General features: G+C 47.1%; 1 protein-coding gene across 2 annotated transcripts in view; it reads left to right on the top strand.

Moving 5' to 3' along the window:
• CLIC5 (chloride intracellular channel 5) overlaps window positions 1–20970 on the top strand; it is a 278748-nt gene that overhangs the window by 190900 nt on the left and 66878 nt on the right. The gene's annotated exons all lie outside the window — the stretch shown is intronic.

Genomic DNA, 20970 nt, shown 5'->3' with positions numbered 1-20970 from the left:
GCCGCCCCCCCCCCCCCGCGCAAAAGTACAAAAGTGCTTTTGTACTGTAGGAGTAACGCCCTGCCAGCGTAGCTCCTGCGCGCTGGCAGGAGTTACTCGTCGCTGTGAGGGCCGAAGCGGCTGTGTGTAACGTCATCCAGCCGCCGCACCCTGCCCCCCCAATGGTCCGGGCACGCCTGCGTTGCCCGGACCACGCCCCCTAAACGGCGGCCAAACGCCGCCGGCCCGCCCAGCGACCACCTCTGCCTGTCAATTAGGCAGAGGCGATCGCACTGCGGCGCCGGCACAGTTCAGACCCGATCGCTGCTGTGCGAAAATGCACAGCAGCGATCGGGTCTGAATGACCCCCATTGTGGACACCCAGAAACATTAAAAAGATATATAGGCGTTAATTCCTAATTCCAACGATAAAAACTATATTAGTAACCGTATCTCAATGAAGCTGCAGGGGGTATCCGTTTGGATGGTCGACAGTCATTAGGTCGACCACTATTGGTCGACATGGACACATGGTCGACACATGAATCAGAATCAGCTTTATTGGCCAGGTATACTTGCGTATACTAGGAATTTGTCTTCGGTTTGCTATACAACAGCCAAGTAGGTAACAGCCAAGTAGGTAACAGCCAAGTAGGTAACAGATAGGTATACCGTAGGGACACAAGTTAGTTACATGTACGTCTACTCAGTCAATGTACAGGAGTTCAGCAGGCGGACCGCTTGGGGAAAGAAACTTTTGAGGCTTCTGGTGGACCTGGCGGGGACGGCCCTGTAACGCCTGCCTGAAGGAAGCAAGTTAAACATGCTGTGGCCGGGGTGTAGCTGGTCCTTTACTGTCTTCATTGCACTCTTTTTAGCTCTGGACAGGTACAGGTCCTGGACTGAGGGAAGGACGGCCCCAATGATCTTCTCTGCGGTTCTGACCACCTTTTGGAGCCTGCATCTGTCCCTCGCGCTGACGGAGCTGTACCATACGAGTATCGAGGAGCACAGTACCGACTCCACAATCGCGGAGTAGAAGAGGAGCAGAAGCTTCTGTGGGATGTTGAACTTCCTTAGTTGCCTGAGGAAGAACAACCTCTGCTGCGCTTTCCCAACAGTGGCGTCAGCGTTGGACCCCCATTTAAGGTCCCGGGAGATTGTGGTCCCTAGAAACTTGAAGGAGTCCACTACCGATACCACACTGTCAGCAATCGTTAGCGGAGGTGCACTAGATAACTTCTTCCTGAAGTCCACTATCATCACGAGAGTTTTGAGGGGGTTGAGCTCAAGGTTGTTGTGGATGCACCACTGGGCCAACCGATCTACTTCCCGTCTATAGGCCGATTCGTCCACGTCCTTGATGAGGCCGATGACGGTGGTGTCATCGGCGAATTTGATGATCTTTACTGATTGCGCCTCTGAGGTACAGTCATTTGTGTACAGGGAGTAGAGCAGGGGTGAGAGGGCACAGCCCTGAGGGGCCCCTGTGCTAATGAACCGTGCTTGAGAGGAGAATTCCCCCGCTTTCACCACCTGTGTCCTATCTGTCAGGAAGTCTACTATCCAGGAACAGGTAGCTTCTGTGACTCCTAGGCGAAGTAATTTGGGGTGGAGGATGCTGGGAAAAATGGGAATGTGAAATGGGAAAATGGTCAACTCATGAAAGGTTGACACATGAAATGGTCGACATGAGTTTTTCAATTTTTTTTTCTTTTGGGGAACTGTTCCATACTTTACGATCCACGTGGACTATGATTGGGAACGGTAATCTGCCCTTGCCCGAAGCCAGGTACATGCAGTGGTGGCAGTGTATGTAGTGCGCACCTGCAGGTACATGCAGTGGTGTCAGTGTATTTAGCGCGTAACTGCAGGTACATGCAGTGGTGGCAGTGTATGTAGCGCGTACCTGCAGGTACATGCAGTGGTGTCAGTGTATTTAGCGCGTAACTGCAGGTACATGCGGTGGTGGCAGTGTATGTAGCGCATACCTGCAGGTACATGCAGTGGTGGCAATGTATGTAGCGCGTACCTGCAGGTACATGCAGTGGTGGCAATGTATGTAGCGCTTACCTGCAGGTACATGTAGTGGTGGCAGTGTATGTAGTGCATACCTGCAGGTACATGCAGTGGTGGCAGTATATGTAGCACGTACCTGCAGGTACATGCAGTGGTGGCAGTGTATGTAGCGCGTACCTGCAGGTACATGCAGTGGTGGCAGTGTATGTAGTGCATACCTGCAAGTACATGCAGTGGTGGCAGTGTATTTAGTGCGTACCTACAGGTACATGCAGTGGTGGCAGTGTATGTAACGCGTACCTGCAGGTACATGCAGTGGAGACAGTGTATGTAGTGTGTACCTGCAGGTACATGCAGTGGTGTCAGTGTATGTAGTGCGTACCTGCAGGTACATGCAGTGGTGTCAGTGTATTTAGCACGTAACTGCAGGTACATGCAGTGGTGGCAGTGTATGTAGCGCGTACCTGCAGGTACATGCAGTGGTGGCAGTGTATGTAGCGCATACCTGCAGGTACATGCAGTGGTGTCAGTGTATTTAGCACGTAACTGCAGGTACATACAGTGGTGGCAGTTTATGTAGCGCGTACCTGCAGGTACATGCAGTGGTGGCAGTGTATGTAGCGTGTACCTGCAGGTACATGCAGTGGTGGCAGCAGAGCCGGCCATAGGCATAGGCAAACTAGGCAATTGCCTAGGGCATTTTATATGCCTAGGGGCATCAGCAGCTTCTGCTGATTAAAATGATATGCGGCATGCCTATATTCTGCAGGTACCTGCAGTGGTGGCAGTGTATGTAGTGCACACCTGCAGGTACATGCAGTGGTGGCAGTGTATGTAGCGCGTTCCTGCAGGTACATGCGTGGTGGCAGTGTATGTAGCGCGTACCTGCAGGTACATGCGGTGGTGGCAGTGTATGTAGTGCGTACCTGCAGGTACATGCAGTGGTGGCAGTGTATGTAGCGCGTACCTGCAGGTACATGCAGTGGTGGCAGTGTATGTAGCGCGTACCTGCAAGTACATGCAGTGGTGGCAGCAGAGCCGGCCATAGGCATAGGCAAACTATGCAATTGCCTAGGGCATTTTATATGCCTAGGGGCATCAGCAGCTTCTGCTGATTAAAATGTTATGCGGCATGCCTATATTCTGTATGTAGCATTTCATATGCAGATACAGCCACAGTCTCACACAGTATATTGGCATGCTGCATATCATTTTAATCAGCAGAAGCTGCTTGTGCATCCTAGCTACATAGCAATGCAAATAAGATGCATTTTAATAAAAAAAAGGTGCCCAACGTTAGCATTGAGGCAATATACTGTATATGAGGACACATCTGTATCCAAGCAGAGGCAGAGGTCACAGTGTTAGTGGAAGTGTGAGTGCTGTGTGCATGTGAGTGGGTTGGTTGTGCAGTAGTGTTCAGAATATGTGTAAGGAACATTATGTGTGTCATGTAAAAATGCATTAATAATGTGCAACATATGTGTAAGGGGCACTATGTGTGTCATTATGTGTATAAGGGCATTAATAATGTGCGGCATATGTGTAACAGGGTACTACTATATGTGTGTCATTATGTGTATAGGGGCACTAATAATGTGCAGCAAATGTGTAGGGGGCACTATGTGTGTCATTATGTGTATAAGGGCATTAATAATGTGCGGCATATGTGTAAGGGACATTATGTGTAAAAGGGCATTAATAAAGGTTGTCATAATGTGTAAGACGCATTATGTTTATAAGGACATTAATGATGTGTCTCATATGTGTAAGGGGCATTACTGTGTGGAATTATGTGTATAAATGCATTACTAATGTGTGACATTATTTGTATAAGGTGCTCTACTATGTGGCGTTGCATATAGAAAGGGCATTACTGTGTTGTCTATTCTAATGTGAATAAAGAGCAATAGGATGTGGTGTAATGTAAATAAGGAGCAATTCAGTGTGATGTAATGTGAATAAGGGGCTCTACTGCGAGGAGTAACGTTTATAAGGTAAAGTGACACTACTGTGGGATGTAATGTGAATTATGGACACTATCGCATGATCAAATGTGAATAAAGTTGCAGTACTGTGTGGCGCAATTTGAATTGGGGTTACTATTGTGTGGCCATGCCCCTTGCCAGCAAAAACACACCCCTTTTTGGGCTGTGCACCAAATGTGCGAACTGTTCCTCTTTAAAATATAGGGGGTACAAACACCAAAATAAGGACTGTTATGGGTGAGGGGTGATGGTGCTGGGAAAGAGGTGCAAGGTCAGAGGCGGAACCAGCGGTGGTGCTAGGGGGCACCAGACAAAATCTTGCCCAGGGCATCATATTGGTTAGGGCCGGCTCTTGGTGGCAGCAGGGCCGTAACTAGGGGGGGGGGGGGGGCTAAGGGGCCACGTGCCCCGGGCGCCGGAAGGAGGGGGGCGCCGAGAACTCTGCCCGGCTCCTTCGGCCATCTGCTCCTCCGCCCGCCGATACATCCTAAAAATCCAGCATTGTCACGGAGGTGGTAGCTATTGCATCCGGCAGGGCATATTTCTATTATCTTCAGCTGCCTACTGGACTATACCAGGTTACCTGCATTCACATACTGACACGCTGACCGCGGCCCGCTCACACAACAGTGCTTCGCTGCACTCACGATCGGTAGCACCAACATTTTACACTATCCGGCTACCTGCAATTGCATATTGTCACGCTGACAACGGTCAGCACATTTAACAGTGCTCCACTGAACTTACAATCGGCGGAACTAACATCCCGTGTGCCAAATTACTGCCTTGCCCCGGGTGCCGAGAATCCTAGTTTTGGCCCTAGTGGCAGTGTATGTAATGCACACCTGCAGGTACATGCAGTGGTGTCAGTGTATGTAGCGCGTACCTGCAGGTACATGCGGTGGTGGCAGTGTATGTAGTGCGTACCTGCAGGTACATGCGGTGGTGGCAGTGTATGTAGCGCGTACCTGCAGGTACATGCAGATATGCAAATGTTTTGCAGCCAACAGGATTTGTATTAAGACGCCCACTGGAGACGTCTCAGATTCACCACATGTATACGAAGACGCCAATATCAGACGCACATCAGTCAATAATTGTCCTTCTGAGCGGTATCTGGTCTTTAGGTTGACAGTCAAAAGGCCCACCACCGATGGTTGACATGTGTATTAGGTGACATAGTCATTAGTTTGACATGTAAAAGATCGACAGTGCTTATGGTCAAAAGGGTGTACAAAAGGGTGACAGGTTCAAATGGTCGACCTGGCAATAGTTGACACACACATAGTCAACACAACTTTTTTTTTTTTAAAAGGCACTTTTTTCAACTTTTTCATATTTTCCCGTCCACATGGTATATGATTGGGGTGATTCCGAGTTGATCATAGCTGTGCTAAATTTAGCACAGCTGCGATCATCTTCCCAGACATCCGGGGGGACGCCCAGCACAGGGCTAGTCCGCCCCACATGTCAGTCCCCCCCCCCCCCGCCCTCCTCCCCCCCGCACAAGTACAAAAGCATCGCACAAAGGCTCCTCTCTATCTATGGCCGTCAGCCCCAAGTAGTACGATGATTACTCGCTCGCTACTTACATCTTAGTTGTATTACTGTATGTATGAGAATTGCAGTGCTCTTTCTTACCGGCACTCAATTTCTGTTATTTATTTACTGTAATGCTAAGTTTTGTCTCCCTGTACTGTTATTTGTACGGCGCTGCAAAACACTTGTGGCGCCTTATAGATAAAATTTAATAATAATAATAATAATAATAATTATTATTATTATTATTATCTGTCTGTATGTATGTTTCTATCTATCTATCTATCTATCTATCTATCTATCTATCTAGCTAGCTGTCTGTCTGCTTCTGTCTGTCTGTCTGTCTGTCTGTCTGTATGAATGTATGTATGTACAGTATCTATCTAATCATTATGATTGGTTGAACATCAAGCCGGTAATACTTTATTGGTCATTTAGATGTATTATTGATTGGTGCTGTTCATATGTTTTTTTGCTTTTTATTTAATGGTGCATTTACCCAGGGTCTGAGTGAGTACCTTATTTTTGTATTAGTGGATTTACATATTTATGTAGCTACAGTTTGTGATGTTAGTGTATTAGAATGCTTAATATTTGTAGACACTCCCTTAGTAATATGTGTAAGCCTGAATCTTCAGTGATGGTCCCTGGGACCAGGGGGATGCTGGGAAGTGGGTGGTACAGTGTGCAGTGTGTCTGGAGTTGGTGATGGAATAAACAGCACAGCAGTGAACTCACATGTCTCTGTGTCCTGATGACTGGATTTACAAACGTATGAACAAAACATGGTGTCAGAAGAAGTTTAACTTGGACTGCTAGTGCTCTCAGAGTGTGAAAGAATTTTGCAGAAGTCTGTGGCTGTGATACTCTGTGTCTGCAAAGCCTGCCGTGTGCTCCAGTGGCGCACCAAGGGGGGGTTTCCGAGCACCCAGAAACCCCCCTCCACCAAAAAAATATATATTTTTTTGCTGTATGAGTATTATTTATTTATTTATTTTTTCTAATAATTTTTATTCATAGGATCACAAAAGCAAACCGATACCAACAGACAGTGATTACAGCATATTACGTTGCAAATACAGTATAATAGTTGGTAATTATAAAGATAACAAAAAAAAAACAGTGATCCATTTTTGACCCAGAGAGCGGGTGGTATAAAACAGAAAAGGTGGCAGTCAGTAGCGCAGCTAACCGACTAATATCGTTAAGTAAAAATAGAAAGAATTCGAGAAGAAAGAAAGACAGAGAAGAAGAGAGAAAAAGAGAGAAGTAAACAAAATAGGATAGGGTAGAGTCCCCGGGAGGGTCCCATCAAATATAGTACAGGGCATCACAAGTTAAAAAGTGAAGGGGCATGCTGGAAGGCCAGCCATGGGCTCCATATTTTATCGAATGACTTAGAGGAGCGGTTTATGATGCTAGTCATGTAGTCCATGCGGTAAACGTACCAGATACGGGCAATTATAGACTGCATGGAAGGCGGGATAGGGTTTTTCCAATCTGCAGCTAGTTGACATGTCGTTGCAGAGACTATATGACGCAGCAGTTTATTTTGAAATTTTGGTAGCGTTGGCAGGTTTAAGGGGAGGAGAATGTATTTAGGGTCGGAAGGAATAGGAATCTGCAATAAGCTATAGATAAAGTTAATCACTTCCCTCCACATATGCACTATTTTAGGACATGACCACCATATGTGTAGGAAAGAGCCCTCTGCGCCACATCCTCTCCAACACCTATCTCTGGGTACATTTTGCTCAGATGAGATGGTACATAATACCATCTGTATAGTAATTTATAAATATTCTCTTTGATTCTAACGCAGATGGAACTAGACGCCGCGTTATCCCAGGCTTCAGACCATTTTTCGTCAGCTAAAGCCGAGCCTAGGTCTGTTTTCCATGCTCTCTCATGAGGATCACGCTGAGAGGGAGTGTCTCCAGTGAGAGTAGTATATAAGAGGGAAATAAGGCCCTTGGTTGAGTGACGTCTGAAACACAAAGTCTCAAACGTGGTCAGGGGTCTGCTAGAGAGGACGCGGCCCAGTGAGGAATGAAAGTGTCTGAGTTGTAAAAACTGATAAAAATATCTGGAGGGAATATCAATGTTTTCTTGAATCTGAATAAATTGAGGAAAACTAGTATCCCTGGTGATATCATTCAGATATAAGATACCTCTATCCTGCCAAGGAGCAAACAATGATCTATTTGTACCAGGAGGGAATGCAGGGTTGTGTAATATTGGAATGATAGGGGATGGGGCTGGGGCCAAGCCATATTTCCTATTGGCAAAATCCCAAACCGTTAGTGAGCGGTAGACTATGGGGTGGGATGCTACATTTCTAGGGCGGGAGGATTTCGGAAGCCAGAGAAGAGAAGAGAGAGTAGAGAGACCTAGTTCGGCGGCTTCTATAGATACCCAGACTCTGTGAGATTCGGGGTTGCACCATTGTACGCAGTGCGAGAGCTGTGTGGCTAAATAGTATCTTCTAAAGTCTGGGATGCCTAGGCCACCACTATATGTGGGGCGCTGTAAAAGTTTCAATCGTACTCGGGGACGCTTATTAGCCCATATGAATTGTGATGTGTGAAATTGTAGAAATTTAAAAACAGATGGAGGAATAAATATCGGAAGGGTCTGGAATAGGTAAAGTATTCGAGGGAGCACGTTCATTTTCACTGAGTTAACCCTACCTATCCAGGAGATAAAGAGGCTAGACCAAGAAGACAAGTCTGACTTAATTCGATCTAAAAGCCTAGGGAAATTAGCTTGGTAAACTTGATGATGGCTATGCATTAGAAAAATACCTAAGTATTTAATCTTTTGCCTGTGCCATTGAAATGGAAAGGAATTCTCTAAAGAGAGCTTAATCGGGCCGGGGATATAAAAATTAAATACTTCAGTTTTACCCGTATTAAGTCAATAACCTGAATGTTTAGAGTAGAGGTCTATCTCAGAAAGGAGCGGCTGTATCGACTGAGATGTGGATCCCAAAGATATTAGGACATCGTCAGCGTATAGCGCAATTTTATGTTCAGAAGGGCCTACCCGCACTCCAGCTATATCTGTATTAGCTCGGATCCTTGCTGCCAGCGGTTCCATGACCAAGGCAAATAGCAATGGGGAGAGCGGGCACCCCTGTCTGGTGGCGTTAGTGATACCGAACGTGGAAGAGGTGAGGCGATTAACAGAAACCGTGGCAGTAGGGGATCTGTAAAGCGCCAAAACACCATCTAGGAATTTGCCAGAAAAGCCCATCCTCCGGAACACTGAAAAAGCGAAGGGCCAGGAGATTCTGTCAAAAGCCTTCTCGGCATCCAATGCTAGCATCAACGAGGGTAGCTTTTGTTTATGGATAGAGTGAATCAAATCTATGGCTCTCCTGGTATTATCGGAGGCCTGGCGGCCAGAGATGAAGTCTACTTGGTCCGGATGTATTAATTGTGTGAGTAGGGGAGCCAAGCGGTTGGCTAAGATTTTAGCGTAAATCTTAAGATCTACCTACGTTCAGCAATGAGATCGGACGATAGTTGGAACATTGCGTTCGATCTCTTTCCGGCTTTGGAATCACAATAATGTCGGCTTGCACTGTCGCAGGCGCAAATGAAGCTCCCTCTAAAACACTATTAAAGAGCGAGGTAAGGTAAGGAGCCAATTCCGTATGGAATGTTTTGTAATACTGAGCGGTAAAGCCATCTGGGCCAGGTGCAGCCGAAGACCGCATAGATTTAATAGCGGCAACCGTCTCTTCCAGCGAGATAGCCGCATTAAGAAGAGAAATCTGCTGCTCCATAAGACATGGCAAGGGGGTATCAGATAAGTATGAACATGCTCCCTCTGGACCATCGGAGGGAAGAGGGGGGGGCAGGGAGATTATATAGGGAGCTATAATAGTTCAGAAATTCCTCCACCATCAATTTAGGATCATAAGTGAGTGCGTTTAACATAGTAGAGTGTAGTTTTTCTATCGTTCCTATAGCTCGCTTACCTCTTAACTTATTGGCTAAGAGACTATCTATTTTATCTGCTTTGTCGTAAAAATTTTGGCGGAGCTTCTGTAGTATAGCTTTCGCTCTTCGCGATAAGAGGGTATTTAACTGACCCTTGAGGGTATTTATCTGGGAGAGTAGGGAGTCACATGGAGCAGTTTTATGTTGGGTTAAAAGCGCAGAAATTTGAGATTCCAATGAGGAAACTTCCTGTGCTGCTTTCTTACGTATGGCTGAGGCCTTGGACATAAAATAACCGCGAATAGTGGCCTTATGTGCCTCCCAAACTAAACTAGGAGAGACTTCTGGGGAGACGTTTTCCTCAAAAAAAAATTCAGGTTCAGTTTAGTGTCTGAGAGAGTAGAGGGGTGCGAAAGAAGGGTATCATTAAGACGCCATTTACGGATCTTAGTAGGGGTGCTATAGAAATCTACCAGGATATAAACCCCCGCATGGTCCGTCCATGAACAGGGAGTGATGCCTGTGTCAGAAATCAACGTTGAGAGTGAGTGAGACACATGTATCATATCTATTCGAGAGTAATGTTGATGAGGCGCAGAAAAGTGGGTATAATCTCTAGCATTGGAGTGTTTAAGACGCCAGGTGTCTCGTAAATCAAGCTGTGTGAGGAAGGATATTAATGTGAGGGCGGCTTCAGTCGGAGATGCTTCCTTCTTATTTTTGGGAGGAGTAGATTTATCTAAGGAAGGATCAATCACAGTATTAAAGTCCCCGCCTAAAATAATGTGGCCCTGCGCTACTCTAGTGAGACGCAAAAAGAATGTGCGGAAAAAATGGGATTGATCTTGATTAGGGGCATATACAGACACAAGTGTTAGAATTTCAGTGCGAAGCGTACCAATCACTATGAGGTATCGGCCGTCAGGATCAGCTATGGTCGTAGAATGTACAAATGGAATGCTACGGTGGATCAGTATAGCTACCCCCCTTTTCTTACAGTCAGCAGAGGCAAAAAAGGTTTGGGGGAATTGATTACCATGAAGTTGAGAGTGTGTACCGGTGAAATGGGTCTCTTGAAGGAAAACTATATCCGCCTTCTCTCTCCGACAGGCGGATAACATCACTGTACGTTTCTTGGGAGAATTAGCCCATTAACATTTATAGAAAACAATTTAAGTGCCATGTGATACCAAGGAATAAAAGAGGAACAATGAAAACCCATCCCGGGGAAGAAGGAAAGGGAAAGATGAAGAGAAACAGCAAGAAACAAGAATCAGAGATGTAGGAAAGGAGGAAGTAATAGAGAACCCATACGGGAGAAAACCCTGAATTATAGGGTCCCAATCAAGGACCGCTACACAAATGAAACATTATATTTTGAAGTAACAAATAAAGGGAGCACGGGGGTAGTGGGAACAGCAAACCAATGCAGAAGAAACAGTTCCCTCTGGACCGCAACAGTTGAGTCGGCCGGAGCCGAAAATTCAATTACATAACCCAGTATATGAAGAACAAAAAAAACACAAAAGCGTACTGTGTCATGTCCATAAAAAAAAAGGGGGGTGAGGAGGAGGGGGGGGGGGGGGACAGGGGGATAAAGGGTAAACAAGATAACCTCAGCGCAGTAGTACAAAACTAGGCGGAACATTTAACAAACGTTAACGCTTGGTGAACAATATGAGAACCTATGACATGCACTTTAAGAGAGGTATGGTGATAGTAAGAGTCTCCTCCTAACAGGAGACACAACCCTAAAGTGTTGGGGACTATTCAATTATGGCTAAAAACAAAACAAAACACCAAAATCAAGGAGGGTCGTTGGTGTCATTGCGATGACGAGTTACCCTCGTCCATTCAGGCGGTGGGATCTGAGAGCATCGCGGCCCAGAGGAAGAGGCAGTCCCACCATCAGAGGGCGGTATAGGGAGGAGACCAAGTTTAGCCAACAGATCTTGACCTTTAGATAGGGTTTTTACGGAGTGAGTGGAATTGTTCACTGTAACCTGTAGCATGAAAGGAAATCCCCATCTATATCGTATTTGATGTTGGCGGAGAATCCTAGTAACAGGTTGGAGGTCCCGTCTCTTTTGAATAGTGGAGGGGGCCAGATCCGGAAAAACTTGCAATTGCATATCTCGGAAATTGATCATTGGAGAGTCTCGTAGTGACATCAGAATACGTTCCTTTGAACGAAAATAGTGTAAACGAACTATGACGTCCCTGGGCGGTTGTGTCGGGGCAGGTTTCGCTCGGAGCGCTCGGTGGGCTCTATCACAAAGACAGTCGGCATCTGAGAGGTCAGGTAAGACATGTTGGAAAAAGTCTTTCAGGAAGGACGGTAGAGCAGAGCCAAGGACTGATTCCGCCACATTGCGGATGCGCAGATTGTTACGACGGGAGCGATTCTATTGGTCTTCTTGACATTCTTTGAGGTCCTCCAGCTCATCGTGGAGTCTGGAAAGTTCCGAATCAAGACGTTGTTGAGAGCGGCAAAGGTCGTCCGTCTTAGATTCAAGAGCGTCTGTACGATTACTAAGGGCCGTGAGATCAGACTTGAATTCGGCAATAGCCGTGGAGAGTTCTTGCTTAAAGGCGGATTGTACCCCTTCAATAAACTGGTCATGACTGCTTGGATCTGTGGGTCAATACCCTTCTCCGATGAACAGGGGGAGGAAGGAGAGTCCGTGAGCAATGCAGGAGTCGGGGGGCCCTTAGATTTTTGTACAAAAAAATTAGTAGGGGCCTGCATATTTTTCTTGTTTCTTTGCGCCATTATAGAAGAATGAAGAGGGTAGGCGGGGTATCACAAATGTAAAAAGAGACACAGACGCTGTTTGTTGGATGTACGTTAAGTAGAAAAGGGAAAAGTATACATAAAAAAAACTATCACGGTCCAGGTAGGACCAGAGGCGTCATGAGGGGGGTGCGGGGGGTGCGGCCCGCACCCAGGTGTCACCCTTCAATGGGGTGACACCAAAAAGAGCTGCACACCCATCCACAGATACGTCTGCGGCTGCACCCACACTTATTCCTCCCCAGCACCGCACCCCCGCCGACTTCATCACCGGACAGCGGTGATATACACACCGGCCCGCCTGTACACCGCCGCGGCGCCACGGTGACCGGGTCCGTACTACTATCACCATGGTGATGAGCTATAAACTGTTGCCGGGTGCTGTACGTCACGAGTGACGTCATACGCACGCCTGCACCGCATGCCTTGCTGGGAGGGAGAATGGGAGGAGACTTTGCTGGGCAGGGAGGACGGCCGTTACCAGAGGGAGCTGTACTGCAGGGACTAAAGTGCGCACCTCATTGCCTTCTTCTCTGGCTGGCTGTGAGCTGTTTCAGCTGAGAGAGGGTGTGTATGTTTGATTCAATGTTTTACAGTTTACAATTACATTATAAACCATTATTACTTGAGTAAAAAAAAATGTTTTGAATAAAAAAAAATGTTTTGAGTGTGTGTGTGTATATATATATATATATATACATATGTGTGTATATATATATATATATATATATATATGTATGTATGAGTCTGAATACCTCCGCCGCCACATTGAGCTCTTGCCAAGCGGCCGCTCCTGATTGGCTGCCGGTCCGCAAAATAGTAGCGCCGCGGTCATAGGAGCTGCAGTGCTGCCGACCACAGCCTCCTCCTCCTTGCACCGCCGCCGCCCTCTGCCTCCTCCTCCACTACACCGGCGCTGCCCTCAGCCACCCCACCGTTGCCCTCAGTCCTTCTCTGCACCTCCGCCTCCTCTGCACCATGCCAATCACAGCCATCTCATCCACCGCCCCGCAGACCACAGCATCCTCAGCACCGCCGCTGCTAAATAGGTAATCTTACCCTGCTGCCTTTCTCTCGCCCTAGTCCCTACTATGTGCCCTTGCTGTCCCTCTCTCTGTCCCTATGTCCCTGCTGTCACTTTCCCTGTCCATCTGTCACTCTCCCTGTCCCTGTTGTCACTTTCCCAGTCAATCTGTCACTCTCCCTGTTCCTATGTCCCTGCTGTCACTCTCCCTGCTCCTGCTGTCACTTTCCTTGTCTCTCTGTCCCTGTCCCTGCTGTCACTCTCCCTGAATTTTGTGTCATACAGTGTGCTATAATGTGAATTTCGGCTTAAACCGTGTGCTGTAATGTGAATTTCGGCTCATTCAGTGTACTGTAATGTGAATTTCGGCTCATACAGTATGCTATAATGTGAATTTCGGCTCATACCGTGTGCTATAATGTGAATTTCGGCTCATTCAGTGTGCTATAATGTGAATTTCGGCTTATGCCGTGTGCTAAAATGTGAATTTTGGCTCATGCAGTGTGCTATAATGTGATTTTTGACTCATTCTGTGTGTTATAATGTGAAAACTAGTACAAAAACATAACTAAGGGTTCCGTGTATTGTGATACGGGAGGGTGGCATGGGGGGTGACACCGTGAGTTACCACACCGGGTGACACCAACCCTAGTGACGCCTCTGGGTAGGACAAATGGTATTGCTAGGCCAGCATCCTAGATAGTGCAGAGGGGGAGATGAGGTCCAGCGACCCTATCGCAACCTCCCCAGGGCTGTCAACAGGTAACCAGTGGCAATTGAAGCAAATGACTGCAGCGTGACTCCAGGGGTGGGGAAAGCAAGGACCGGGCAGCGTCGGGAGGAGGGACAAGGGTAGATGGCCCCACTATTGTACCCGGTCATCCGTGAGTGTCCCCAGGAGACGGCTGCCGTAGTGCGGCACTGGACCCTGTCCCTAGTCAGCCGGCAAGCAGTGTGTGGCTCCGGGAGCCGGCGTTTATAATTCGGCTCCAGAGGCTTCACTTCCCCAGGATGGCCAGCAAGTAGCGTGTGGTGGAAGGGGCTGGTGGCCGCGACGTGGCTCCGGGGAGAGCAGGGACTATACAGCGTCCGGAGAGCAGCTCTCCAGGGTGGGCAGCAGCAGGTATGATGCACCAAGCACTCACTCCCCCCCCCCCCCGAAAGTGCAGCCCAGTATTTACCCACAGCCCTGCCGCCAGGACCCTGTGGAGTGCTTCTGCAAGGTGACCCAACACTCCGGGAGCAGGCAGGAGAAGCTCTTCCAAAATGGCCGCCGGGGCGTCCCGCGGCTCCGTCCGGCCACCGTGTCTCCAGGTATAGGAGATAGGCAGGGGCAGCAGGAGGTGTCCCCCCGCCAGCGTATGGAAGCCGCGGCAGTATCAGGCGCCGCCAGTGGGGTCCGGAGTCCGTAGCCGCGGCAGTGCAGATCGCGGGAGGAGACGCCGTTGACGGCAGGAGCAGAGCACGGGGACAGTCTCCATAAGCCCAGCAGTAGAGGAGAGCTATGGTGAGGGGATCGTGCGGCGGGTCAGGAGCCGGGAAAGTGCCCGGCCGCACCACAGGTATCACTGGCGGGGTGGGGGGAATGGAGTCCCCGGCTTCACTAGAAGGGACATGCCACAACCTGCAGTGGGGTAGGAGACCCCTCCCGGCTCTGCGAACCCGAGTCCCATATATATCCATGTGCATACATATATACACATGTATATACATACATACATACATACATACATATATATAAACACACACACACACACATACACATGTGATATATATACATGTGTATATATACGTGTACTGTATGTATGTATGTATATATATATATATATATGTATGCATGTTTAATATGCCATGTATATGTATGTATATATATATATATATATATATATACACAGTACATATATATATATATATATATATATATATATGTATATACGGTGTGTATATATATATATATATATATATATATACACACACTAGTTTTACAGACCCAGTATATACTGGGTCACCTCAGTCCCCACCCCCGTGATTGGCTCCACCCAGTTCTGAAAAAAAAAAACCCATGCAAATCCTGCGTTTGGCACTGCGCTCCTATCTTCAAACAGTGAGTAACCATGGATAAACTAGCTCCTCCAAACCGGCATGCTGATGTCTGGTAACTTGTCCGAAAACTGGAAAAGATTTAAGCAAGGGTTTAATATATATCTTGCTGCATGTGGAGCTGATTCAGAGGCTGACAAAACGAAGGCATCCATTTTCCTCCATGTGATAGGAGAGGATGTGCTGGACATTTATAATAGTTTTCAGTTTGCTGAGGGGCAGAATATGGTGCTATCCTCTATAATGCAAAAGTTTGAAGATTACTTTGTGCCAAGGAAAAATGTGACATATGAAAGATATAAGTGTTTCACATGTGATCAGAAGTCTGGAGATGGATTTGATCAGTATGTTACAGAGCTGCAATCACTCAGTAAAACCTGTGAGTTTGGTGATTTAAAGGATTCACTGATTAGAGATCATATTGTCTGTGGAATACCTGATAATGGACTCAGAGAGAGACTGCTGAGAGAGCAAGACCTAACACTAGAAAAGGCAGTGACTATGTGTAGATCTGCAGAAATAACTAGATTTCAAGCCAAAAAGTTACACAAGGACGCTGATGCTGCTGTATATGTAGTGCCGAAAACAGAGCAAAGCAAACCTCCATTCTCAAGAATGAAGCAGTCTAAGCCACAGTCTAATAAGGAAATGTGTAGTAGATGTGGAAATGCTCACAATCCTAAAATGTGCCCTGCTTATGGTAAAACCTGCATGAAATGTGGTAGACTTAATCACTTTGCCAAATGCTGTAAAATTAAAAGTAAAACAACCAAAGTGCATGCTGTTAAACAAACAGCTGAATTCTTTGTGGATTGCATTGAACTTTGCAGTGCAGATAAGAAAGAATGGATTGTCCCATTAACTGTGAACAAGATTGTGTCACTGACCTGGATTGGGAGTGTTGTGAACTCGGGGGCTCCTCCGACGGTCGGGAAGAGGAACCACAGCTGGGTCGGAGCAGAGAAGGCCGGATATAGGTTTTCCTTATACAGGACTCTGACAATTATGTTTGATGAAGAAATGCTGAAGAACTTTATTTAGGGAAGGGAGCAATACAGCAACACATGGAAGAAAGAGGACTTGTGGGCAATGTCAAAGGCTACTGAAGAATTTGTGAGCGATGTTTAGAGATACATGAATAAAGAACTTGTGAGCGATGGTGAAAGACACTAAAGAATTTGTGAGCGATGTTTAAAGTCACTGGTGAATGAAGAGCTAGTGAGCAATGTTAAAAGACACTGAAGAATTTGTGAGCAATGTTTTAGAGACACTGATGATTGAAGAACTTGTGAGCGATGTTTAAAGACACTGATGATTGAAGAACTTGTGAGCGATGTTTAAAGACACTGATGATTGAAGAACTTGTGAGCGATGTTAAAAAGACACTGATGATTGAAGAACTTGTTAGCGATGTTTAAAGACACTGATGATTGAAGAACTTGTGAGCGATGTTTTAAAGACACTGAAGATTTTGTGAGCGATGTTTAAAGACACTGATGATTGAAGAACTTGTGAGCGATGTTTAAAGACACTGATGAATGAAGAACTTGTGAGCGATGATAAAGACACTGATGAATGAAGAACTTGTGAGCGATGTTTAAAGACACTGATGAATGAAGAACTTGTGAGCGATGATAAAGACACTGATGAATGAAGAACTTGTGAGCGATGATAAAGACACTGATGAACGAGGAACTTGTGAGCGATGATAAAACGCACTGAAGATTTTGTGAGCAATGTTCAAAGACGCTGATGATTGAAGAACTTGGGAGTGCTGTTTAAAGACACTGGAGACTTGGTGAGCGAGCAGAACAATATGCTGGGAAAGTTGACTGGATGCTGGAAACTCTAGGAGATAGCACAGCGGTCACAGGAGCACTGGAGATCACCTCTGGAAAAGCGACGATACTCAGGCGCCGGAGCTATGCCCGGCGTCTGGTTTTGAATCTCCCGCCCTAACAGGATTGGTGGAGCAGTTCTGTGACGCCACCCGCTCCCCGCCCACGTGACGCCGGGTGCAATGGCGGCGCCCACACTCCGGGGAACCGCCGGGAGCAGCGCCAGCCAGACGCCGGAACCCGACGACCGCCGGAGGCGGGGGCCGCCAGACGGACCAGCAGACACGCAGGGGTAAGCGCGGCGGCCGCTGCCTCTGGTGTGTTACAGTACTCCCTCCTCCAGGAGTGACCCCCGGACACTTCCCGGGCTTTGTTGGATGTCTGGAATGGAAGATCCGCACTAGTCGGGGAGCCGTGACTTCAGTAGCTTTGACCCAGCTCCTCTCCTCAGGACCATAACCTTTCCATTCTACCAGATACTGTAGATTCTTGTGAAGATAACGAGAGTCAAGAATAGCTTTAATTTCAAATTCCGTTCCAGCTTCAGTCTCTACAGAGGTCGGCCTAGGAGATTCTGAATGGAACCGATTCAAAACAAGAGGACGAAGGAGAGAAACATGGAAAGAATTTGGTACCCGAAAGTGGGAAGGCAATCCCAATTTGCAGACAACCGGGTTCAGGACTTGCAACACGGGGTAAGGACCAATGAACCTTGGAGCAAACTTCATAGCAGGCACTCTTAAACGGAGATTGCGGGTAGAGAGCCATACCCTGTCACCCACTTTGTATTGGGGAGCCGCCCGTCGCTTCCTATCAGCAAAGAATTTGTAGCGGCCGGAGATTTTCTTGAGGTTAGCATGAACCCTACTCCAGATTTGACTGAAGTGCCGGAGAGTAGAGGCTGCAGCAGGGACATCTTCCGGAGGACAGATGGGTGATTCTGGAACTTGAGGATGGAATCCATAATTAATGAAGAATGGAGACTCACCAGTGGAGGAGTGGTACAGATGATTATGGGCAAACTCGGCCCAGGGTAACAGTTCCACCTAATTGTCTTGCGAAGGAGAGAGATAAACGCGGAGAAAAGTCTCTAAATCTTGATTGACGCGTTCAGTTTGCCCATTGGTTTGAGGATGGTAAGCAGATAAGAACTTGAGCTTTATTTGTAAGGCAGAACAGAGGGCCCTCCAGAACCTTGCCGTGAACTGCACCCCCCGATCAGAGACTATCTCCTGAGGTAACCCGTGCAGGCGGAGTGTTCACGAATGAATAATGAAGCCAACTTGGGAGCTGACGGTAACCCGGTCAATGGAATAAAATGTGCCATTTTAGAAAAGCGGTCAATAATCACCCAGATGCTATTATGACCCTTGGAGAAGGGTAATTCGGTAACAAAGTCCATCTAAATATGGGTCCAAGGTCTCTTAGGAATGGACAGTGGATGAAGCAACCCCGCAGGAGGCAGACGAAGAGTTTTGTGCTGAGCACATTGAGGACATGAGTTGACATAATCCTTCTTCATAGTGTCCCACCAGTATGACCTTCGTAGAAATTCACACATTTTTTGAACTCCAGGATGACCGGAAAACTTGGAGATATGAGCCCACTGCAACAACTTTGGTCGAAATTTAGCTGGTACAGACATTCTCCCAGGAGGAGGACCCAGAGTGGTAGGAGCTGCCGAAATAGAGACTGGACTGAGAATCAAAGCCTTTTCAACTGAATTTTCTTCATCCGAGGCCGTTAAGGAACGAGATAGAGCATCAGCCTTAGTGTTAAAAGTCCCGGCCCGGTACTTAATGATGAACGAGAAATGAGTGAAGAAGAGCGCCCATCTAGCTTGACGGGGATTCAAGCACTGGGCCGTCTCGAGATACAGCAAGTTCTTGTGATCGGTGTAAATCGTAATTAGATGTTTAGCACCTTCCAATAAGTACCTCCATTCTTCTAGGGCAGATTTTATCGCCAAAAGTTCCTGGTCTCCAATGGTGTAGTTTCGTTCAGCGGGAGAGAACTTGCGAGAATGGAAACCACATGGATGTAACTTCCCATCAGAGGAGTACTGGGAAAGTACGGCACCGATGCCTATCGAGGAAGCATCGACCTCCAAGAAGAATGGTTTTGAAAAATTCAGTTGCTGGAGTACCGGAGCGGACATAAAGGCTGCTTTCAACCGGGCGAACGCTGCTACCGCTTCAGAAGACCAGTGACTTGGGTCAGACCCCTTTTTGGTTAGGGCAGTAATAGGTGCCACAATGGTAGAGAATCCCTTTATGAATTTCCGATAGTAATTTGCAAAACCCAGAAATCTTTGTACCGCTTTCAAGGAGAGAGGCTGAGTCCAGTCCCGAATGGCAGTGAGTTTTTACGGATCCATGCGGAGCTCCATACCTGAGATGACATAGCCAAGAAATGGAATTGAAGGGACCTCAAAGGTACATTTGGAAATCTTGCCGTAGAGATGATTCCTTCGTAGGCGAAGAAGTACTTCCTTGACCTGTACTTTGTGCTCTGTGAGATTCTTAGAAAATATCAGAATATCATCCGAATATACCACTATGCTTAGGTATAACATATCTCGGAATATCTCATTCACAAATCCCTGGAAAACGGCAGGGGCATTGCTGAGGCCAAACGGCATTACCAAATATTCATAATGCCCGTCCCTGGTATTGAAGGCCATCTTCCATTCGTCCCCCTGTCAGATGCGTATCAAATTATAGGCTCCCCTTAAATCGAGCTTAGTGAAGACGTGGGCTCCGCGAACCCTATCAAATAGCTCCGTGATGAGCGGCAAAGGATATTTGTTCTTAACGGTGATATCGTTTAAGCCCTGATAGTCAATACATGGTCTTAACCCTCCGTCCTTCTTCTTCACAAAAAAGAAACCTGCTCCCGCCGGGGACGTAGAGGGGCAAATGAATCCTTTCAGCAAATTAGACTTGATGAAGTCCGACATAGCTTGGGTCTCGGGTAATGACATGGGGTAAGTACATCCCCGGGGTGGCATTTTCCCTGGGATGAGCTCAATGGGACAGTCCCAGGGTCTATGGGGTGGTAACTGATCGGCCGCCTGTTCCGAAAAGATGTCTGTGAACTCCCGATAGACCTCCGGAATGAGCTCTTCATCCGACTTGGAAGATACCCGGAGCGGGTAGACAGGAGTGAGACAATTAGAATGACAAAAAGAACTCCAGGACAGTATTTGTGACGACTTCTAGTCGACGTGAGGGTTGTGAATTTTAAGCTAAGGAAGACCTAGAACCAGATCGTGGGGCATCTCCCGAATCACTAGGAACTCCAGATGTTCTTGATGCAGAGCTCCCACCTGCAGCTTGATTGGCACTGTGCGACTGGTAATAAGACCATTAGAAATTTGGGTACCATTGATGGCGGTCAACGTAATAGGCCGTTTGACAGACTGTAACTGTAAACCTAAGTTCTGGACACAAGAAAGGGAAACAAAATTCCCTGCAGCCCCAGAGTCCAGCAAAGCTTTAACAGGTTTGGCTATTGACTCAGGAAACAGACACGGAGAGTAAACAGTCCACTGTCGGAGAAGGTTTAGATGTAATTCCTAACTCGACTCCTCCGGAACAAGCTAGGACTGCCCGTTTCCCGGACGGGGCTTGCAGAACTTGAGAAAATGATCCGCGGCTCCACAGTAGAGGCAGAGTCTACCTTCACGACGTCGCTGTCGTTCTTCCGGGGACAGCCGAGATCGATTGATTTGCATGGGTTC

Source organism: Pseudophryne corroboree, chromosome 4 (genome assembly GCF_028390025.1).
Source record: "Pseudophryne corroboree isolate aPseCor3 chromosome 4, aPseCor3.hap2, whole genome shotgun sequence".
Taxonomy (NCBI): domain Eukaryota; kingdom Metazoa; phylum Chordata; class Amphibia; order Anura; family Myobatrachidae; genus Pseudophryne; species Pseudophryne corroboree.
The sequence above is the reverse complement of the archived record's forward strand: the minus strand, read 5'-3'. Positions and strand labels throughout refer to the sequence as shown.